The 25444-nt window shown below is 35.7% G+C and overlaps 1 protein-coding gene across 4 annotated transcripts in view; it reads left to right on the top strand.

Moving 5' to 3' along the window:
• LOC128992181 (beta-1,4-glucuronyltransferase 1-like) overlaps positions 1-25444 on the top strand; it is a 171971-nt gene that overhangs the window by 130841 nt on the left and 15686 nt on the right. Inside the window, exon 1 of one of the 4 annotated variants that reach the window (XM_054415634.1) lies at positions 19991-20141. The exons of the other annotated variants lie outside the window; for them this stretch is intronic. The gene's annotated coding sequence lies outside the window, so the exon portion shown is untranslated. Of the gene's footprint in view, positions 1-19990; positions 20142-25444 lie in introns of those variants that run through there. 4 annotated transcript variants of the gene reach the window in all.

A 25444-nucleotide genomic window follows, 5' to 3' on the forward strand; every position in this document is an offset into this window, starting at 1 on the left:
ATTTTTTAAATAAAAAATACACTTGAATATTTCTAAAACAGTAGCTTCAACTTCGTGAGGATGTTATAGCCTCCAATTTATGTTGTACGACCGTGAACATAGACGAATTTCTCTCGTTTGTATTAGAACAATAATACAATATAATTCAGGAACAACCCGTGACTAGCTATTACTGAGAAAGATTAAAGAAATACTTGTTGTAAAATGTAGTCGTAGGCATCTGGTACAAAGTATTCCACCTTTTGTTTAATCTAAGCAAACCCATAAACATTCAGTACTTGGAAAGGTAATGGAAATATGAGTAAACAGAATACAGCGATGTCCCGTTAATCCCCTCGCACGTTTCTCCGAATCGACTACATTTGCAATTTCTTAGATTTTCCTTTCAAACAGGCCAGTTATTGGGGTGTCAGGTCACTCGGGTCAGTTAACTTTTGTGTAGTTGCGAGAGTGTGATTGACCTCCAATTCCCAACCTAAATATTGTTTTGGTTTTACGTGGCAATCGCAAAAGAGGAACTCTAAGGATCAGCTGTTGATAAAACTATTTTTTTGTGAATTCTTAAAAGTGGTAGTAATTTAGGCCTAATTTATTCCTTCGTCGTCAGTATATACTGATTGAAATATTTATATAAAAAATTATCCAAACACTGATTTGTATGATATTGGACACGTTTTCTTTAATTCTTTACTGCAAACGTCACTTACCAAATACCAATAATGTGACGATATAATATTTCGTCTGAAAACAAATGCCGATCTGTTTAGAAACGTGTTCTTCCTACAAACTTGCACTTGTATCTTTAAGTTGTAAGTTATTTACAATCAGTGACGTGTTTTGGAATCGCTTCCAGGACAATTAATTTAGTGACAAATTTTACATGTTCGTTATCGGTACAGGTTTTTGAAAAAAATGTATTTATGGTTCAAAGTACCAGTACAATCGGTACATAACTAACTCATGTCATAGACTCGCGGGCAAGAATAACTCTTAGTAGGGTCAAAGGAATCCGAATCAGAGTGAATCAATAGTACTAAGTCTTAACAAAGTAATACATTTTGATAAATTGTTGGTCAATTGACAATAACTTGTTAATCTAAATAAGGTGAACTAATGATCTCAGGATGAAACTATCAAATTAATTTAACCAGCAACAATTATATTTTAAGATAAAAAAACATCGAACAGTAGGCCTACATTTAAAAAATTGTTTATGCCAAAACCATGAGTAACAACGAATTCTGTTAGTTGGCAGCCTAACATGCAAGGTATGATGTTGGATAAGGCAAAAGTATGTAGGCATATAGTTATAACGCCAAGAATAGGAATAATCTTCTTACCGTATGTCTTTCGCTGTGCGATCCGGTAGTGCCGCGAGGCGCGAAACTAAATTAAAATACCCCCGCCGCAGCTAACCTGCAAACTAAGCTAATTTCCATCTACCCGGCTTGAGTTAAAAAATTTTCTCAACCTCCTTACAATATAATTCAAATATACTTGAATATAGTTATTGTAGTAATAAATAACTATATAACTTGCTTGAATATCAATCGAAATCGATCACCACTTACCATCTTCTATCTAGTGTTGGTAGTGGCTTTAATAATACGTACAATGCTGATCATGAAGTTATTTAAAAACATAAAATAATGCTAATAACGCACAAAATACATTGAAATGCTATGAAATTGTACATAATGAAGCACAACACTAACAGATAAAAAAATCCTACACAAAAAATTGGAAAATCAACCACAACGTCAAAACTAAAATATTCCATAAAAATTGTCAGATTTATTTCCTATTTAATTAACATTAATTTTAGTAAGTACTTAGGTTTGCTGCTACGGAGTATTTGCTACACTTTTATGTATATGCTCGTCGCCGTATGACTTATAACAACACCATCAACGTTACAGCTTCTTTGGCATAGTTATATTTATTTTACAATTTACTGTTTGTGAATATGACCGTAGACAGTTTTGTATGTGTACGCAAGAATTACGAGACATCCGTTAATATATTAAGGTGATTATTAAAATAACTACAAACTGACAAATCATTTGTAGTCTCCAGGTATTCCGTATTTCATTTACTATGTGATTTACTGTCTCTCAGTGATATAGTCAGTAGATAGATTTCGTGGGAACTAGATAGTGACAGGATTATGCCGGGTTGCTTCATCCTCAAAATTGCAAAAAAAAATCAAACTAATTATCGCTATTCCAACGCATTATGTGCTTTAACAAATAACATTTTAAACGATTATTTTGTTGTTTAAGAGTTCCTTCCTAATACACAGTATCATCGCATTTTAGGCTACTTCAAATACTTCTTAATTTGTTTAGGTTTACCGTTTGGAAATATTCAAATTATGATTTTGAAGTCAATCCCGTTACTGTAGCTCTCTGTGAATTGAAACAGGAGAACGATTCGTTCTAAAAGAGTCGTTTCAGAGCCTAGTTCAGCTAATCTCTCCCTCCCCCCGGTCGAACCCCTATTTGGCCCTAACTTTCCGTGTCCCTAACTTTCCTTGTCCCCATCTTTCCTAAACTCGTAGCACAAGACCAGCTTGTTCCATACAAATTGTCAACTCATGCAACGGTGTAATATATAACTTGCTAATAAGAGCGCTAAGGAATAAATTGTTGGCTATTAAAAATCCTATGAAATACAATCTTAATCTTTATTCAACTACTTGCATTGTTCTAGTATTCCGAAGAAAATCTCTAAACGTAATAGCATTATTTTAAGAAACAAAACACGCTAAGGTTTAACCCTTGTTTGTGAGACCCCCATAAAACCCAGAATGAGGTGATTTTGTTTTTATCGTAGGGCTACAGCTGAGCTAAATACCCCAACAAATGTGCCACAGTCCTTGGACATGTCACGTTTACTACAATAACGATTACTTTAGTTGTATCTCGTCCTATACATTGCATGAAAATGAATTGTACTGTCATTCAATATGGGACCACTGACCCCTTAATAATTGTTCAATTAGGTTAATGAGTAATAGAGGTAAAAGCCTAGGGTTAAATTTCTCAGTCGATATCCATTTGCGATACAATACTACTAGACAAACTTAATTAAATAGTAAATTTTTTACTAGTTTGTGAAAGTGTACTTTCTGTATTTTAAAATTAGCAGAAATGTTTCCCAATAAGTAACAATAGTAGTTTGCTATTTTACACTCATAATATTTCTACAATGATTGCGAGTGATTATCATATTACTAATTTAAACTATAAAAATCAAATTCTTGAAATATTAGTTAAAATAATTTTATAATTAAGATATGAATCATATGAAGATGCATCACTGACTTCATATTGTTTATTTGCCATAATTTCACTGTCATAATAACGCATACACAGTTTCTTTTGATTGGTAATGTTGCATAATCTATGTGTTGCAACCCTTATAATGTTGGATAATTACTATTACTGTAGCAATGTAAATGATAAAATGTAACATAGTTGTGTACATCGCCTTAATTGCCACGACCAAAAACCAATAAATCAATTGATCTAAGCATCTTTTTTGAAAAGCCTAGTGGTTATAGTGTCCGCCTTCAAGAAGAGTGTTTTCTGTTCAATCCTAATCTAGGTCGATTCTTGGCCCATATGACGTTTGTTGTTATTATTTTTTCAATTAATTGTGCTATCAAAAAAATTTGACGTTAGATAGTGACCAGCCAAGGTTTTAAGCTGTACCGTCACAGAAAAATAAAATACAGTAATGCTAATGGCGTTGACACGCACAAAATACATTGAAATGCTACGAAATTGTCCATTTAGTGCATAATGAAGCACAAAACAAAGATTAAAAAATCCTACACAAAAAATTGGAAAACCAACCACAACGTCAAACTTTTTCGATTTAGTAATTCTTTTTCCAGTTGAGTTCAAAATACTTAAACCAAGTAATGATGGAACCGTTGACGGAATGGTAATAGTTTCCCAGAAGGTGTAGACCGGAGGTGCAATAATTAGATGAACCGTTACAGTTCCTCGTCGCCCCGATAGACCTTGACACACTTGACACTTGATGACGACCGGAGATACGAGTTCTGAAACGTCGGGTGTTTATAAGTCGGTCAATATCATCGGTATTAATGAGCTTTCATTGGTGTTTGGGAGAAACAACCTCAGGGATGAGACACTACGTCAGGATATGGTTGCGGTCAAGTTGGAAAATTCTATGATAGGAACGTTGTTTATAAGCTTCAAAAGAGCAAAACTTGACTCACTTTATGACGAACTGACATAAAATTTGATTCTGAATCGTCAGGTATCCTAAGGTGATCAATATAATCGATATTAATTATCGTTTATAAACTGTGTTCAGAAGAAACGGTGTCCGGACAGTTGCGAACACGCAACAAGTTGTGGACACGGACAATTGGGGACACGTCTTAAAAGCGGACGATTGCGGACACTAGGGATTAATGCTACCTGACAAGAGTTTGACAGGTCTCTACAAATATTTCACTGCCGGACAACTGCGGACACATGTTCTGGAAAGAGTCTGATTTCCACCTAAAGAACAGATACATACATGATAAATGATTTTAAGACTGATTTATTTCTGGTTTTTTACTAACCTAACCTTAGGTTAGGTTAGTGTGTAAAGTGTGATGCAAATAAGTCTTAAAATCATTTATCATGTATGTATCTGTTCTTAGGTGGAAATCGAATCTTTCCAGAACATGTGTCCGCAGTTGTCCGGCAGTGAAATATTTGTAGAGACCTGTCAAACCCTTGTCAAGTAGCATTAATCCCTAGTGTCCGCAATTGTCCGTGTCCGCAATTGTCCGGTATTCGGAGAAACATCCGTTTCAGTGTATTAGGTATGATTTGAGTTGAAACAACAATGTTGTTATGTAATGTGCCTGAACCTAAAAGATCAATATTTTACACACTTGATGACGACCTGACATACAAGTTGTGAAACGTCGAGTTTTCCTGAGGTGTTAATATCATGGTTATTAGGCTAATGAGCTTCCACCCAAGTTCACTGACTTGTACTTTCCACATTAGGAAAGATTTGATTGTGAACTAAATTGAAACATCAATTTACTCATTGAATTGTCCGTTAACCTTTAAAATTTGTACTTACCACACTTGATGACGACCGCAAATACAAGAATGGGTTTTCAATAACGATGTTTAGGTAACACTATTTTACTCTGCGAAGTGCGCATCCTTGCCACTATGGTTGTGAACTGAGTTGAAAAAGGAATTGAGTTTTTTGGCGTTTCACTAATCATCAAATGATCAATAGGTATCAAATAATCATAGGAGCAGTATATGGTTAATAATATATGTCAATTTGGAAGGTGTCGATTGCACCAAGTGCTACAGTTACAATCTTTATGAATAAATCAACCTCGCATGCTAATCTTTCTTCACACCGGATAGCTATGAATGCTTATCGATAGGTGTGTGTAACTTTATAACCGTGTAAAAACTCTTTAAGCATAGATAATCTACATACATATAATTTGTATGTAGTAATGTGAGTTGGTGATTTTGTCCTTACAAAGTAACATATCTGGTTCATTTGAGATATGCTCAATGGGTAGTTTTGGTGTGTCATGGAAATGCACTGAATTTACTCATAGAGGTTGTATTTTCGCTTATATTTACATGTACATTATGATGTGATGCGAATTTTTGTTTGTTTCATAAATGTGTTTCTGTTTTAGGTACGTTTGGCTGGCATTTGGGTTGAGTTTCGAGTTATTTAGGCCTATATATTTCTCCAAAAAGTAAGTTTTGTTACTCTAATCACACAAAAATGGCATTTCGAAATATATAAAACCAGCAATTGTGTAGATCATTAAATACTATTTTTTCTTTGTAATTTTTATCAATAAGTTAAGTATTGTTCTTGGTTAATTGACTCAATACACGTTGAGACTGCTGAATTTGAGTGATTTTTTGTTCAAAATTTTTAAAATCTTGCATTTATTTTCTGTGAAAATTGCGACTACATTATTCAGCTATTACTATACAACGATCAAAACACTGGTATGAGTATTGTGTATTAATATGATCCAGCTGTTTGCGGCCACATCACCTGTGTCAGTAAATTAATTGTCCAGTTTATTACTCTATGGACAGGTACGTGCAGTGGTGTACTCTGTGGTAATGACACCGCCACGCCCTACACTTGAGCCACTCTACTCTGTTCCCGCCCTTTTTGCAGGCAGCGTGTTTTTGCAACAATATCACATTATTATTACGAGTATAATGAACAATACACACAAGTGTCCGTCATGTATCACACTTACTCAGACTCAACATTAGGAATATACATTTTTGACAAATATCTTCAGGTGGATCTATTTAGTATATACTCTTGTAAGCTAATCCAGTTCATATATAAACCGGGAATTGGTATGTTTTGTTGAAAAGCCAATTGCATTAAAACCCTTTAGAAAAGCTTTTCAACTTGTGTTTAACTTCTCTCATTCATTTAGCAGATACATTTGATATTTTAAAATTCAAATTTACCATCCCCACACATTTGATATTTTAAAATTCAAATTTACCATCCCCACACTGTCCCTCCGAGGATAGCCCAACTCCGCGCGGTGGTCAAATTTAAGCCGAGGAAAAGTTTTATTTGGCGAAATACATGTAGCGAAATATTTGGAAACTGTTAAATGTATCCGTAAAAGATTTTTGTTTTATTAAAGATCTTTAAATCACTTTGAGCCCTGTTACCCGGGATTTAGAACAATTGCTACGTTAAGCTTATGGTAGTTATTTATTATGAGAACCTTGAGAAAGCTACAATGTTTACGTCGGTTTTGTCTACGTCTCAAATGGTTTCACTTCACAAGAATAAAGCTTCACATCGTTTCACAGGTTACTGTCAAGGAACAAAATCTGATGGAATATTTTGTAAAACTATTTACAAAAATTAGAATGTTTAATGATTGCAAAGAGTGTTTAAAATTGAGTATTAATTGGTCATACCAAATTTATTTTAGATTTTATTTTACAATAAGGCACATACGGCGTTATAAATCACTCGCAAAGCTACTAGGTGTTACCTTAACAATGAGACGATCGTCAACATGTTTCAGCCTAAATTTAGGGAAAATACAATTTGAGTCGTTTCAGAGAACGTCAGAACGTGTACAGCATTATTAAGTGCAAGGACTGTCATTGGGTGCAACTCACTTGTCAGAGTTTGTAGGTTTCATAACATGAAAGGATCACCTTCAACGCTGATGGGTTTCAAGAGAATAGCTCGTTGATTGCGGGCTGCAGATGAAGGAAATGAACTAAACAGCTGACCAGAGACCGGAGCATTGTTGTTACTAACAGCTGACTCTATACTGTATTGTTGCTCGAAACTAATACACGACCCCGCTGGCATTGGACAGTTAGTGTATGGTTAAAGTAGCCAACTTTGCAAAGTTGGTTATTGGTTTTTGTAAAAACATTTGCCAATTTTCAAACACGTGTCTTTGATATGTAGGTTTTGCCTAGTATCATTTGTTCGTCAGGGTCAAAATTAGATTTTACAAATTAAACTGATATATTTTATAACTATTATAAATGGCATATGTTCCAGAATAAAACACTCACAACCAGTGTTATCTGACGTAGATAAGCACGGGAAATTCCGGACGATAAACATTGACGTATACTTTAATAAATTCATTCACTGATTCACAAGTTCCAGTTTTATATCTTATTTTGTATAGGAAGGTTTAAAATTAGACAAAGTGATTCAGCAAAACATTAAATTAAGCTATTCAACAGCGTTATGTTTTCAGAAAACACACGATTATAGTTTACTGCATTTTTCTATTATATAAAAAAACCGTTTATCATAATAGTATATTTAATCAAAAAGAAAAGTTAAATGCTACAATATGTAGATAAAAGTCCATCTTATACCTTTGCTGACGTGTAAATAAATTATTTCGAAATTTTTTTGCAACTTATATTATTAATTAGAAAATCTTTTTTACTTGGGTCAAAAACACCTTCGTCGAGGCTAGTGTTGAAGCGAACTAAAAATCCCAACGGGTTTTGCACTATTTATGATTATCCTTATAACTTCAAATGTAGTTTATCTTGGTCCAAACATTCTTTTTTCCGTCTTGCCTTAAATTAGGATATGATTAACCCTTTTACAATAACTCAATCATATACACAGTTTCTTCATACAAAACAGTTTGTTTAACCATTAAATCTACAAACATATTACAAACAACGCAATGTGTATGCTTGTACCAACGACGCGACGTTTCAAGGAGAGACAGGTTATATTACAGAGGTATCATGTATGAAGTAGTTCACACATAGGGCAACCGTAATCTTATACCCTTATCCCTCATTACCTGTGACTATAGATACAGTATGTTCATGTAGACATTCCGTTACCATGTTATAGTTAACCAATTCAAGAATCAAACCTATAGAATTTGATTGCCTGCAGAGGATGCTACTGGTAATTATTTATGCTACCTTTTTAATCACGCCAAACTAAAAACACTTGTGGTGAAAATTATCAATTATCAATTATCAATTATCAATTATTTAAGATGGGGACGCCACTATGTGCGTATTTAAACCCAAATATGAGTGGAGGATGAGTGTAGGATGAGTGGCGCGATCTTGTAGTGTTGTTAGTGACTAAGGCCGACATGTTCCTTAGACACAGCTGTTAATTAATAGCCCATACAGCTAATGGCAACTAAGGGACCTACAGTTTAGAGTGGAATCAGAACCACATTTTCTCCTTGGTATTTAACGAATTGGTGTAATTATCAGGATAGCACTGCGGATAGTCGAGTACTCACTCGTGCGGACGTTAATCCACACCAGGGAGCATCGCATCCACAGTGTATGCCTATAAATATCCACAATTCGTGACCTCCTAGTAGCTGGATTACAGGACGACGGCACCAGTACCAACAAACAAATTAAATAATTCAAAATATTATAAAATAAAATGTAAACCTCCAACATACAGTTAATGTTGCCATAAAAGACTAATCCCCTATAGAAGCTTGATAATGATTAATCAATTAACCATCAAATCTGGGTCGCGAATTGTTGCCAAAGATCGTATTGCTAGATAAACCAATAGTGTGACCATGAACCCCATTGTTAAAGAAAGGTAAACACTGATCAAATTCCTACCTTAGCTGGAACTGGAAGTGATTGTGTAATCTACCTGTTTGATAAACAGGGATTGGACTCCGGTTGTATTTTGTAAACAAAATAAACTGCTGGTCTGTGCGAGAAACTGTCAAATCTCACTCACTGGTCCCGTAACTCTCTGGACACTTGTATATAGCGTTATTCCTTAGGTCAAGACAAACACATTTCACCATAGGAACATGGGTCTGTGGTGTCTAGTTTACCGACTGTCGGCATTTATGTGTTTTTTACATAAACACTAATAACTCCTAAACTGTTTGAGATACAGCTTTGATATTTTGCAAAAATGTTAACCTTATTATGACCTATTATCGTTAGAAATTGTACTAAAAAATCATTAACCGTTTCAAAATGGCGGCCATTTAAAATATTTGATGCAAAATTTCACGAAAACCGTTAACTTAACAAAAAAATTGCAAGAGACAAAAACGTTTGTAAATTTTATGTAGTTTTCAAGGATGCCTTATTTGTTAAGATTGAATAAATAATAACAGAGAAACGTGTTGTTTTCGTAATGTATGACCACTTTTCTCCATTTAAACAATGCTAATACTCCTTTTACGTTGTTTAGCATTGTTTAAATGGAGAAAAGTGGTCATACATTACGAAAACAACATGTTTCTTTGTATTATTTATCCAATCTTAACAAATAAGGTATCATTGAAAACTACATAAAATTTACAAACTTTTTTGTCTCTTGCAATTTTTTTGTAAAGTTAACGGTTTTCGTGAAATTTGGCATCAAATATTTTAAATGGCCGCCATTTTGGTCTTATGTGATCGTTGGTTCCTATGGTGAAATGTGTTTGTCTTGACCTAAGGAATAACGCTATGTACAAGTGTCCAGAGAGTTACGGGACACCCTGTATAACCACGAATCCTAGCCATACAGAAATAATTCTCCATCTTTAAGTGTCTTCTTGTTCTTCTCAGATGTTATGTTGGATCAGCTGTTATATAATATTGTCAAACACGTGTTATTGTATTGTATTGTATTGTATTGCATTGTATTGCGAGTGTCGGTCAGTCTCGAGTGCCACACTTGACCGCATTGGGCATTGATCCAACCATTATAACCACACAACACAATAGCAGGGATGGTTGATCGCTCTTCATTATTGTTCTTTGTCTTATTTTCAACACAGTTGCCTTTACACCAACCTTGATCTTTTCTAATTAGGAACATCCATTGTTGAAAAACCATTGTCACGAAAACGGAAAGTGAATAAAAGAAACGTCTTATAACACTTAAAACATATATTTACGCTTATACTGTTACTCACAAGACGGTAAATATACATAAAAGATGGTAAGTGGCGATCGATTTCGATTGGACACTCCAATCATCATCAGACCCAATAGGCGAATGACAAGAAGAATCTTGAATAGCGTCCATACTTAGACCCTATTGGCTACCGGAAGCACCGGCCAATACATTTTTATAAGTACAACTGGAATCAAAATGTATTTGTTCATTAAGCAACTTATTTCTATCTTTACATTTTTCCTTATAAATATACAATTCTTCCCAAGCATTCATTACATACCCTTTCTTACAATTCTTTAAAATAACTAGACTATCCTCCATTTTTCCTAGTGAGTGCCCATTTTGTAACAGGTGTTGTGCGACATTTGATCTTTCCGGTTTGTTGTTCCTCCATGCAGATATGTGGTTTTTGAAGCGGTTAACGAAGTTCACAGTGTGTCCAATGTAGAAGCTATCATACTCGTTACAATTGATTTTATAGATGCCCGAAGTGTCGAATTTGTTACAATCTTCTATTTTTGGATGCAATATTTTACTCATGGTGTTCTGAGTCCTGTAGGCTATTGAAACTCCGTATTTCTTGAATCTGTTAGCAGTCCTTTGTGTCGTAGTCCCCGTGTAGCTAAATGTGATATATCTGGTGTTTTCCTCTTTTATCTCTTCTAATGTTGTTCTGTTGTGTAGTGTATTCTGCCTATCGATTTTCCTTCTCGTCTTCCTTGCGATGTCCTCTATCGTCTTGGTTCGAAATCCATTCACTTGAGCGATCTTCTTAATGGTGTCCAGTTCTTTTTTCCCATTGGCTTGGCTAAGTGGGATCTTACAGGCACGGTACAGCATAGATCTAAAGGCTGCGGTCTTGTGGATTGTCGGATGGATAGACTTGTTGTTGATATGTAGTGTCCGTTTGCGTAGGTTTCCTATAGATAGACACGAAACCGCACAAAATGAAGGCATCACATTTTATGATTTTTGTTAAGAGTATTGGTGATTTAAGTTACATAAATCGTCAAGCCGCCGTATTTTGGATTTTTTTTAATGCTTTATGTGTATTTATTTTTATATTACCCATAATATGTAACGTTATCCAGTAAAGCCATGTATAAAATTAGTGTTAGAGTTAAAGTGACTAGTATTTCGATGAAAATTTAGCGTTTAAAAAAAAAATAAAATAGTTTTAGTCTAGAATGTAACAAAGTAGTGTAGTTCTTGTAGTTGCTAAATACATCACACTCAAGGGGTATTCTGAATTTTGGCGTTGACGATGAACAATACGTTATGAGTGATATTTATGACGAATATTGTTGTAAAATTAAAATATTTGCAATTTATAAACAATGAAGACAATCTTTCGTAATGTTAATCAATACTGAATATAAATGCCCTTTCCAAAATTTAAATGTTTATAAATACGAAATTTCCCTTGTTCATTTAGGGTAACCCAAGTGTGTCAGGATGGGTCCTAATTTAGAGTCCTAGCAGTTCTGAATCTCGAGGTAGTTGACTACAATAGGATGATTGACTCAAGGATTGTGTAGCATCCTGTAGTTAGCTACTGACCTTCCTCAACATAACGTCAACATGGTTCTTTATCAGTTTGTACAGCCCTGGTGACGCCGGGTTCAAATCTTGATATAGTTGTAACCTTCACTACATAATTACACCATTCGACAATAATGGACAATTGTGGAAGCCCCGTTTGGAAGGAGATACTTTTATGAAATTACATAGAGGGTAAAGTCAAAGTCAAATGTGGTTTTGTGTTGTTAAATACCGTATAGCAAATTCGTCAATTCTCGTGTGTTTTAGTGCAATTAATGATCTAATAATCATACAATTTATAATTCAAATGTTTTATCTCGCATGACAATAGATAAACGAAGATTGATTATTTCATTTTATAACAGTTATCGTATCTGTAATATTTTCAAATCCGAAACAGTCCATTATATGGATGCACAGTCAGTTTTTATTGGGTCTGCAACGCAGTTCACTCGTCCGCACTTAACCTTTCATCACAAAGCTTTATCAAAACGCTTTATACATCAAAGCGGAGGATAACCATGCGTTCGCCTGACTTGATGAGCGCGTTTTCAATCCACCAAACCAAACAATTTACTAACCCGTGCGTGATCCGAGCGAATAATTCAATGACAAAGTAAACAGAATGATAAGCGGGGGATTGGCCAGCAGCTGGTATCTTTACACGAATATCACTGCACGATGTTCCCCTATCATAATCACCCTCAAACATTCACTGTGTGTCAGGGAGAAATTATTTCAACGTGATTTCCTGTCTTTAATTTTGGTTGGTTGGAAATTTTGTAGATCGATCCAGAACGATTAGTGGGCCTGAGATATGCCCTTCAAGCTCCAAAAAAGCTCCAACAGTTTTCAGTGTCTACAACAGAGTTATGTTTTCCACAATAAGTTGTAAACCTTTGTTTACAGCACTCTCTAAATGTCCTGGTTAAACATGAGTTATAAACAAAACGTCGAAGATTTCTGTTGTAAACTGTTGTGTAAACGCGGATTTATACCAGTGGATGTCATGTAATCGTCGCAAACGAAAAGCTGTTTTAGCTTCTGCTCTTTGAGCTGAAAAATACAATCATTAACCTTAGATCACACTTTTTTTTAACTTGGTGCGTCTTAAAAAATGCAATATGTAACAGAAACTTTGAATGTCCAAAGGCATTGACTGAATGAAGAGTGGAATAATGACTTATGTAAAACTTCAGCCTATCCGTTTCAGTAGTTTCATAGACCCGGAACAAACAGATTCGTTAAAAAATACACAGACCGTAACCACTTTCATTTCATAATGTAAAGGACATCCAAACGTAGATACGTTCAATAATATTTGAACAGTCTATACAAGCGGTGGTCACATTACAGCGTTGTTTGATACCTGATAGGAAGATGAGTCGTAGTGCGTGTACTCGTGACCTTGTATACCACCTCAAGGTCATGGGTAATAGCTTCAGCAGCACGTGGATGGCCTGTTGACCACAGTCCACCACAGTCCTGCAACTGATAGTTATCTGGAACCTGTTACTTGGAACAGAGTTATGCTTAATGGCGTTCTTCTCGCTGTGTCTAGCAATGGTTGCAGAAATACAGTATTCCAACCTTACGTATACTGTTTTGTGTGAATGCCAGTGGCATGTTTACGTATTCCGTGTCGGAACAGTTCAACCCCTGTTCTTGTAATATATAACTTCGACTTTGGTACATAGTATTCATTAATTGATCCAACGGCAAATAACAACGGTCCGTTTGGGATTGAAGAAGTAACCTTCAGTTGGGAACTAGTCTTGATATATTTTTGCATATCCCAGATAGCAAAAAATACTTGATTAAAGCTTGAAACAAGTTTGATTTGTCAAATCTGCAACCTTGAATCAAGTTTGCTCGGATAAGTCCGTAAACTTGATTCAAGTTAATATCATGCGTCGAAGTTCCCGCTCTTCCAGTTTGAATAAAACTTGAAACATCTAATTTGAATAAAACTTGAAATTTCTAATTTGAATAAAAATTGTAACATCTAATTTGAATAACACTTGAACTATCTAATCTAAATATAAATTGAAAGAATACTTGATTCGAGCTTGAAATAAGTTTGGTTTGTCAAATCTGCAAACTTGAAGGATCTGGTTTGTAAACTTGATTCAAGTTAAAATCATGCGTCGAAGTTCCAGCTCTTTCAGTTTGAATAAAACTTGAAATATCTAATTTGAATAAAAATTGAAACATCTTATTTAAATATAAATTGAAGAATACAAGAAATAATTCTTTTTTAGCCACTTACAAGCTCTTTTTTATTTCTGAAAATTTAATTCATATGCTTTTACCAGGATTCACACAGTCTTACATGTAATAAAAATTTCATATTTTTTAAGTTGAGATGCATAGCACATATAACTTGTATGCCCATCAGTGATGTTTGGTCTTGATGATGTGACGTGATTGATGAATCCACCAGGAGTGTTTTCTAGGACTATCTTCTACAGCTTTGGGATTTGAATTTTTGATGCTGTTTGAGCAGGTTGTCGTAGTAATGTATTTGACTTTCATGTTCATTTCATTATTTATTAACAATATCTAATAGTTTGGTGCGATGTAACTTAACTATGGGCAGAATATTTCAGGCTGATGTACCAGAATGAGCATATTTCAATGATCGGCGAAAGGCACAGTTGAGCCATAGATGAAACATATTTTTTGTTGGTTAGTCTATGGCTGAGCTTTTCTAATATTTAAATTGCTGTAAATTCGAAAAAGCATTCAATTCCGTTTGTATCACTCAATAAATAGTTTTCCCACATGCATGACCAAAGTAGCTACTTGAGGATAGTAAAAATAAAAACAAATGGTAAGATATCATCACTGGAGTGTGAAGTGATCCTTTTCGCTATTTTTACTACGGCTCACTATTCACTCCTTTAACTATAGGGAAATTTACTAAAAAAAGACTTTTTACAGCGATTTCAAAAAGTGATATTTAAAACAATTGAGAAGCTTTTACCTTCCACATTTCCGTTCCTCGCCATTGCCTATCCCACTGTCGTCGTAGACCGTAGGCCATTTAAGGAGCGGCGCCGGAAGTCGTAGGGCGTGGGCTCATAGGATATGTCCCAGATTCTTATCATGTTCAGCTTGTGCCCTCGTGTGACAAATGATATGGATGAGGAGAAATGAAAGAATGCTAGCTAATTTACAATCTGTAATCATCAGAACCATCTTTCCAAGAATTCCGCCGTTTCGGATCTGTCCCCTGAATTGGGGTTGAAGCCGTCTTCGTTTGTTAAAGGCACCTCGGTTCACTGTAGTAAACAAGGTTATTTTAAGATTATTTTTAAAAGTTTGAAAACATTTTTTATCGTTCATAACCGTTGCATTTTGTACCTACTTGACGGTACAGACATCTCAACCATTCATTTTAGGAATACCTCTGCGTACTCTAAAAGAATTACTCTACAAGATTACTCTAGTTTCGGCGCTAAATTGGTGCGATTATTTAGGCTGCATTTGGACATAACCTTCACCTTTTGTCATATATTTTGTCCAAGTACAGCCTGAAGGAAGAGAGCACTTTGGGTAAAAACTAATTTATTAGAGCAATCTGGATTACCATAAGCAGGTATTTAGTAGGAAACTGTAAATATTTACCAGTAATCCACAATGTAAAGTGATATTCAACACAATCTTCGCTTGTTTTCGATAACTACAGTCCCATCATCTTAACCTCCAAATCTTGTCTATGTCCTACGTCTATGACGCCAGGACGCCAGGACGCCAGGCTCTATCACGAAACTGTATCACACTTGTCTAGAGGGGGTCGTGACGTTATCACACATCTAATCATCTTTGGTGATTGGTGGGATTCAAACCCGGTATCCTTGGGAACCAAAGGCCCGCGCTCCACCACTAGATAACTCGCTTTCCTTACCTTAGCAGATACTACTTCGATTGCCTTTCGTAGAGGAGGAGGCACGGCAACAGTGTATTCAGTGCAACAATGTGATGGATTTACGGTTTCGCGTCGTCTGATTCGCGCACGCGTGACACGTCGCTCTGCACCGTGACCGGAAGTAACTCTTGAGGAAGCGTTATGTCCAAGTCTTCCTCATAGGCTAACTGTTGTGGTGTAGAACTACTACTAAGTAACCGTTTAGTATCTGGGTGGAGTTTTAAAATTGTTATCGTATTTTGGCAACGTCCTTGTCACAATTTCGTGATTACATTTCTTCTATCGAGGACTGCGTGTTAGTTCGTATTGTAATTGTGGGTCAAATCAATTTTCTATGGTAATAGAAGAAATCAGCAGTTCTATGGTGGATATTTTTTAGATTTAAAATTGTCTTTAAACCAAGTAACTTTACCTCCAAGCTATTTGTGCGTGTCAGTTTTCCTTATCAAAGATAGGGTGGTTTTATTAACATATACGTATTCTTGAATTCATCATAAGTACTACAAGTGGTCAAAATAATTGTCGAGTTGCTCATTCAAAGCCTGACAAATTTTAACAAAACAATCGTCAGTAATTATGAAAGAAGGATATTAAATAAACACTCTGACATTAAAATTGTGTGAATATGTTGATGCTTACATCTGAAATTTACAGGGAAAACTAGTAAAAATTTACTCAAATTTTGACCAGGAGCGAAAGCCTCTTGTGCAAATTAATTAAATATAAATACCCGTGGGTGTGGTCCTATCCTATCAGCGAAGGGAAGGGAGAATCCGCAACTAAGCAATTACAGTGTCGCAGGCTGCTCGGGGCTGTTGTAATAATTACAAGGTAATGTTCACCCTAATTACACAACAATAAGGCGATTACAGGCGATGTAAATGCAGTTACAACCGCTGCAGTGGACAGTGGACCCCGCGTAAAACTGTCAATGCATATTTACGATTGGTTCAAATTGCAATATGAATCATCGGTGGAAAGTGGTGGACGTTTAGTTTATTATTAGAGGAACGTTATCAATTTGACTTTAAGAAAATTTTAGGGAATACTCAGTTTTTTTCCAGTAAGTTATATTGCTTTATTTTATCATTCTCGCCGTAGTTGTTACTGTTGGTTCATGGGGTTTTCCACTTGTTTTGCAGAAGATGTTGGTGGTCGTTGAGAAGGATGTTGTGCGAATTCTGCGTGTTTTAGCGAATTTCCCATATAGGGAATAAGCTATTACCGTAGGTCTCATTTTCTCATTTAAGACCTGGACCCAGGACCGATTTCAAATCAAATCAGGCAAATGGAAATTCGCTTAGCCTGCAGGTTTGCTGTGGCGGGGTTATTTATGGTAGTCAGTTACTATTAAATTTACCGTTTGTTTTAACTAGCCATCTAGCTGAGAAAATACCTTGTCGTAAAACTCAGTGGTACAAAAACGTAGATCAATTATTAAATTGTTTTAGTCTTAGTAGCTAAATACCAATTATTTTTTTCCTCTGTGCTCTCAACTCATTCCGAAGCACGCTTAACAATTTGTTCTGTATGCATTGTACTCTATATTTTGTTCCTTTTAAGCTTATGAGGCTTCTCATCAGACAGCTAGTTATGACGCTAACCATAAAATACCAATGTATGATGGACTACACAAGTGGACAGAGAGTGGTCCCAATAAAATACCAGTGTAACTAGAGGAAAAACTACACTGTCTTTTACTGTCAATTTTTTTTTCCTTCTAATTTGCTCAGTTTAGTAGTAGTGTTTTTGTAATTTACGTAGTTTTCTACATTATTTGATTGTGACATAGTTCATCAACGTTCTACAACAGAACTGCCAAACTTGGCGGTCAGTACCACGTTACAATCTAGTTTTATCTGGTTATTCGATTGGTTTAACCAGTGTTTGATCGGTATTATTAGCTCTACCGACCCAAATGCATGGCTACCGAGCCTCGTGACATTTGGCAACGGCGAGGCGACAATGACTGAAGTAGGCTCTATGCCAAGAGCACTTCCAGGTGCACGCCCAGAAACAACATTCCTCGGGATAACTGGACTCGATTTAATTGTTTGTTAAACAAAAGGTTAAAAGAAACTGGTGGAAACTCTGAGATGAATTGCTATTGTATTGGATGATTTTCAATGCCATCGTGATAATTAGGGTTAAACTTTTAGCGTTTGAGAATCTCAGAGCAGTTTTTGGGATGAAGTGGGGTAGTTTGAAATACTAAATGAAGCAGACGATCCTTCTGAAGGGTTAGTAGTTTGTGAAGAATTGTGGCACAGATGTGAAGAATTGTGGCACAGAATCAAGTGGGAGTCGGTTGTAGGCGACTAATGTCTGCTGTATAAACAAAATGTAGATTTTTCACGCCTTGAAGCACACTTTTTGCGGTATCGAATAGAAAGCGAAATTTTTTTCATCTGCAATTAGAAGAAAGCTAGATTATAATTATAATTACCACTATTCTTTTAAATTGATTTTTTAACTCAGTTTAAATCCCTAGATTTATCTTTTAGTCACTGATTTTTTACTATCAGTTATGTATACTCCTAGTATTTAAATTTCCACGCTAACATTTACCCGCTCAGGAGTCAGAAACTGCATTTTATTGTGACATATCCAAATTAAGCGCTATAGTTGATTTCACTTTACCTGTTGGCTCTACTCAAGCCACTCTTTGTGGAGTGTTGCGTCGAACCTAAAAGAATCGAACTATAGTGAGACAGTCCACCTTGAGACCTGTCAAGTCCACTCGGTGTCAATAGCAAACAACTCAGTCAAGTTCTCGTCCGGGGACAGCTTTCGCGCCAAACAGGGACCGCCGCGCCACTTTCGACCGGCAAAACGCTTCCTTGCGACCGTTTACTCGATAAATAAATCTATAAAAATTCGTCGAGTGAAAGTTCAGTCGAGGTTAGTGGTCTTTCTACCTGACTCTGGAATGTGCGAGAAGATTGTGAATAGGGAGTCGTGGTTGGTAGTTTGTTAAAATAAAATGATTATTCAAAAAGGATATTGTGGGCAATGAAAAAGGGAAAGAAGATATAATTATTAAGTACACGGGAGTGGAGTGGAACTGAAATATGTTGTTATAATAGTTTCTAAAGTAGGTTTCATGATACGATTTACGCTATTTAAAATACGCATATTTTGTAATTATTTTCGACCTTTAAAGTGACTTTGTAAGTATATTAGTCCAATCTTAATTTTATTGCAAACACCCCTTAAAATTGGTCGAACACCTTGTTACAAACGAATATTCACACAAAGAGAACGAAAAACAGAACAAAGTGGTTACACAGTAGACTTTCAGCGGCAATAACATAACGGGAAGTATATGGCCCAGCATTGTGATAGCATATGACCACGCAATGCAGGCTGTTTTTGTTGTACAAGTGCACACGCTTGTTTTCACTTGTTATTGGTAAAAAACCCCTCTCATATTCCTCATATCCGTGCTATAAGTGGTAGATTTTATAACGGTTTCCTAAAATGACTGTGTCAATATAACAACTATCTGCAAAAACTGTTAGTATGGTATGGGAATTGATGCGGTAATGTACGAAAGACGAAAGAGGTGTTGTTGAGGTTGGAACAGCACTATGTGTTGACTGTAGCAGAGACCCTCTTATCACAGATCCTCTATGAATAAGTTTGTTTGTGTTGTGAATGGAGGAATAGGAACAGGAGGGAAGGGAGCTTGAAGAAAATTCATTCGGTTTCTTAACGTTTCCCTGTCAGTATTGGCAGTACTTATTTCTCTCAATCCAAATTCTGTAGTCCCTAAATGCTTAAATCCTCTGGTAAGAGACTATCACTGTCGGCTGCGCCAGAGCACATTCCTAAGGGTAAGAGTGGTTGTTTTTGGTATTGGGAACAGAATGAGATGGTCTCGTACTGTAGGAGGGTTGTTAGTGTTTAGTGTTGCGACTAGGGAAGACCCTGCCAGCTGAGCCAGACGACCTTGGTCCGCGGGAAGAAAGCGGCTAATTGCGCGTCGTCCGTCAGTCCGCTCCGCCCCGCACTCCCGCAGTCGGTTCGTGTACCTCCGCGCGGCCAGACCTCGTGCTCGCCGCTAGTGTAGTGAAGTTATTGTGCACGTCAAGTCTGTGATTGTGGTGAATCTTTGTGTCTGCAATGAGTGAAACGTGAACTTGTGTCATTGGTTTTGGATAAGCTCGTAACGCCTAAGTCAATATTATACACCTCTTTAGTTGATGTGAGTATACTATTCTGAATTGTTGATACCTAGTACCGAATCACTGTGTACATTTTGATTACTTTAACTTTGAAGTTTTGTTTTGAAAAAACATCTTTAGTCGTTAGGGGTTTTTATAAATTTCACCTTAGCGTTGGTGACACTTCAGTAGCAGAATACAAGTGTAGCTATCATTTTTTAACTGATTTGACCATTATTGCTTTGGACCAGAGTTTAGAGTTCTAAGTGGCTTGCCAAGGGGAATACTACAGTTTTATATACTGCAGATCTTGATTTTTTTCGATCAATCAAATTATTCTAAGTCATGCCGTACGATATAATGGCTCGACAGTGTACATGCTATTGAGGTGCCACCTAAAACCTCTCAAAGAATATTGAATAATTTATGACCCAGAAACTTAATCCTAATCGAGGAAAAATCAGATTTTTCACTCTTCCACTTAAAACACAGAATAGTAAAATTAAACTTGTGTCTAAAGATAACAAACCCTGAACACCTCAAGACACTGAATTTTTCTTAAGAGGTGATTGGTCTTCTGAGAACCAGTCTAGTTTCGAAAAAGATTCATTGAACTATTATGGACTTTTTTAAAGTTTGAATTCGTAAGAACAGGATTGTAACAAATGTCCAAGTTGTAAAACAGGCAACTGAAGAAGCCAGATAGGCAGTATATTGTTAACATGGTGAAGTTTTATCTTCGCCTAGAGATAGCCCCGTGAATTATCAGTTTTGTCCCAATACCCAGCCGTTCCAATGTCGCCAATCTTTTCTGATTGTGTACTTTTGTAATTTTTATATTTTACTATTCAATTAAATTTGTAAACATCCATTCAAACTATGGTCCGTAGACTATTGGATATTTTAAGGTAATAGGATTTTTTAAATGAATAGTTTTTGGACTATGGTTTTTTTTATTGGCAACAGGATTTGTTAAATGAATAGTTTTTGGACTTTTTTTTATTTTTTTTATGGTCTCTTTGTTTACTCCACTCACCAACTGAAACCTTGATTCATATCTCCCACCTTTCTAATTATTTTATGTTTTGCGTTTAGCAGTTTATTTCTATACCGCACGTTACAACTAATTTAACTGAAAAAATCCAAATATTTCCAACGAGTAAAGCTTTAAGTAAAACTTGCATTGAGAAGAAACTGAGTGCTTCACAAATTGTGTCACCGATTAGTTAATTGTAATTGGAGTATTTTTGTGTTGAATCCAAACCATGACGTCGGCGTGTGGACATGTAAGCTGCAGTTTGTATAGTTGCTTTGTACCACTTTTCCTTGCCTGCACCATTGCTTATTACACAAAGGCGCGAATTTGTACGTGAAATAGTCCTCTACATTGAATAATACATACGACGTGCGTAACCTTCTTTTGAGATGGATATAAGGAACATTTTTTACTATATGTTTATGCCTTCGTTTTCTTAGTCATTTGAGTAAAACGTGTCTAATATTTTACGGTTGAAAAGAATTCATCTTGTGTTTTTGCTTGTGTCTAAATCAAACAAACTCGTCTTTTTTTGTATTAATTAAAAATGTCTGTTGACTGTTGCACTGCTACGATATGCACTTGATTTTGGTGACGTTTGATTGCGCTTATGTAAACTAAATGGTTTTTAAGGGTAGATTTTGTGATTTGTGGTTATATCATTGGCTACAATAACAAAAAACAGCAATATAGTCTACAAATATTTTGTTGTAATAGTTAAAAGGCCGGTTAGAAAACAATGTACAACCAACATAACACCGTCTCTATTAACTGGACAAAACTTAACTAAAATTTGTCTTCAACTGATCCATAAGATGATATGTAAATAAGTGTATTTTAATCATCAATTGAACCTGCAACGAGGCTTGGTTGCCCCGTGATAAAAAAAGTACAGCTAGATGTATTACCCTTCTTATACTACCGATTATATATATATATATAAAAAAAAAAAAAAAAAAAAAAACAGTTAGGCCTATAGATTTTGTAAACTTCTATTTAACTTTATATTAACGAATATATTGACTACTTAACTGTGAGTCTTGCTTAAAGCATTATTTATCAAATTAATTATTACAATACCATTTGTAACATTCTTGTGTTCTTAATTTCTCATGTATCATGAAAAGTGTGCGGATAATTATGGTAAACATAGTGCTACGGAGGGTCAGTTACTTATGATTTGTTTCTTAGTAAACCATTGAATGCAGAACTAAACCGTTTAAAACAAATTATTCTTGCGATTGAGGCGTACAGTAATTTGCATTAAAATAATCAGAATTCACGTTTGAGAACATGACTATGTTATTGCTAGCTCGCTAGTGAGTGACGGTTGTCTGTTAGTGGGGACGCCTGCAAAACAGGGACTGCAATATAGGTACACAAGCGCCGCGGGAAGCATCTATCCGTTCGAAGGCAGTCAATGGGACCAGTAACAGTTTTAAACGATTTATCTTGTCAATTACTGTATGAGTAATCATTAAATTGTTATTCAAAAAAATTGTATATGGAAAAGGCACATCGAATCACAGATGCAGATGAGGTTTAGGCACAAAAATAACACGTACCTATTCAATATTAATTTCATATAAAGCAATCCTTTTATGGGCCTTGGATGTTTCCTATGAGAAACATCCAATCACAATAAGGTAGACTAATTTTCCCTTCAATTTTAATTAATAGGTACAGTATAAACATTGTCATTGAATCTTGAAGTATGTTATGTGTTTTATTTACCAGACCAAGCTAAAGCCAATTGTATGTTTAGAAGAAAAAGATAGTTGAATGTGAAAAGTTGGGTTGCTACAATTGTAGTCTAGATCCATTCTCTATTTTAGTTTCACATTTTATGATTTTTGATAATGACATGAAATATGCTGTAGACCATTTTAATAAGTTTAACCATTGACTATGATTGAACATTCTCTTGGGTAGCCTATGATTTGGTGTTATATTCTCCAGAGCTCATAACTTACTGTAAATTTCATAATACAGTACCTGAAAGTTGCCTAAAGAGGTACCATGTACCTTTATAACAAATGTTTTACAATTAAATCTTCTCTGAGAAACAATTGTTATTACGAAGTTAGGGAATTCATGAAACTTGTCGACTGCCGCCCTTAATTTGTGGCTTTTTGAGTAAAGTAGGCAAATTTTCCCTTCCTCTTGCTGATGGGAAATGCATTTGTGTAAAATATTTTCTAGTAATTAAAGAATCTGGCTACATATTTTACTTGGAATTCTTTAAATGTTTATTGCACAGAAGTGTCTGTGGTAAATGTTTGAACCCTGCTTTATTAATGTGTCACAGTCACAAAGAGTTGGCTTACCGTAAAACTTGGGTTGGATTAGAGTTGTGATGCAAGTTGTTGGTGACATGATTTGTGAAGATGTCGCTGTCACACCACAGTTTAAACTTTACACCTTTGCAGTCACAGCTGATACACGAACTAAAACACGAAACAGTTTGAAACATGCCATTGTTGTTGCTTCTTTAACTTTTATTACTTCACTAGCAGTAGTTGCTTCAGTTGCCAACAAAATAGTTTAAATTATGTAACTGCTTAATATCAATATCAATTATTTAAGATTGGGACGCCACTATGTGCGTATTTTAACCCAAATATGAGTGAAGGATGAGTGTTGGATGAGTGGCGTGATCTTGTAGTCTTGTTAGTGACTAAGGCCGATATGTTCCTTAGACACAGCTGTTAATTAATAGCCCATACAGCTAATGGCAACTAAGGGACCTACAGTTTATAGTGGAATCCGAACCACATTTTTCCTTGTAATTTACGAATCGGTCTAATTATCAGGATAGTACTGCGGATAGTCGTAGTACTGACTAGTGCGGACGTTAATCCACACCAGGGAGCATCGCATCCACAGTGCATCCCTATAAATATCCACAATTCGTGACCTCCTAGTAGCAGGATTACAGGACGACGCCACCCGTCCCAGTATGAATAAAAATTGCATTCAAGATAATAGCAAATCTAATTTTCATAATATTTTATGAACTAATATTGACTCATTTGGGTTTTAGGTCTTTTTATCATAGTCAGATTCGAGCCAAATGGCATGAGATTTTTTGCTTTTCCAACTCTATTTAGCTCTATATCAGCATTCTTTGTGTGGACAATCCAATCAGTCAGATATGATTCGTTGTATCGAGAGGAGAAACAAGACTGAAATTCAGAACAATATTAAGCTACGAATAACTGGAATTTAGTTTATAACTAACTAGCTGTACCCGCGGGCTTTGCCCCGTTTAACTTCATAAGTGAGCTCGTTTGCATGCCTCAATCACGTCCTGGTTGAAGTTCGTTCGCTACGCTCACTCACTTTTAGGTTGGAGCTTGTTCGCTGCGCTCACTTGCCTTCAGGTTAGCTCGTTCGCTACGCAAACTCGCCTCCAAGTTGAAGTTCGTTCGCTACGCTCACTCACCTTTTGGTTGCAAATTAGCTGTTGTCATAAATGTAAAAGAAATAATAGTGCTGCATCCTGTTGGTAATCCTTGTAACTTTAATGCTATTGAACATCATAGAACAGAACCATCATGTTTAATTGAAACAGCTGTTAAGATTCATTAATTCCATTTAAATATGAGAACTCATAAGGTTAACATGGGAAACTCCAGAGCCACTGGGGCGGAGCCCGAGAGTCCGATCAGAATAAAAACAGCTTAGTTTTCCTATTTAATGCCTAAAGAATCGGTGTACCAAATTTCAGCCTCCTAGGTAAATGGGAAGTGGGAGAATTAGTGATGAGTGAGTGAGTGAGTGAGTCAGTGAGGGCTTTGCCTTTTATATATATAGATACTCCACTTTAAAAAAAAGCAAAAACTAATAATAAACTTACTAAGATTGGATTGGTAATAAGATTGGAATGTAGCATTGAGGTTTTCAAATTCTATCCAAAATATCTTCTTGATAAGCATTATATACGATTTAATCAATATTAATATGTTAAATATTTTATAATGGTGGTCTAGGCTATTTAAACCACTGACTGTACCAATCATCAGGCTAAATCACTGAATCAGAGATTAATAATGATAAATTACTTTCCGATTAGGCCAGATGATGACCTGATGATTGGTTGACTGATCGTAATTTCTTAATTATAATTACGGCTTGTACATTTTTACAGTGTAGTAGTCCTTAAAATTGCTTTGCACTAGAACATACTGTTTCTACAGGCTGAGGATGGTATGGTACAAAATTGGTGTAGAAACTAGTTGTAAGAAGAATTTTCCAGCATTACGTTAGTAACACCATTTTTTCATATTTATTAGTAAACCAAAGGCT

This window comes from Macrosteles quadrilineatus, unplaced genomic scaffold, assembly GCF_028750875.1.
Source record: "Macrosteles quadrilineatus isolate MER2022 unplaced genomic scaffold, UCM_ALF_1.0 Scaffold_4__1_contigs__length_99947679, whole genome shotgun sequence".
NCBI lineage: Eukaryota > Metazoa > Arthropoda > Insecta > Hemiptera > Cicadellidae > Macrosteles > Macrosteles quadrilineatus.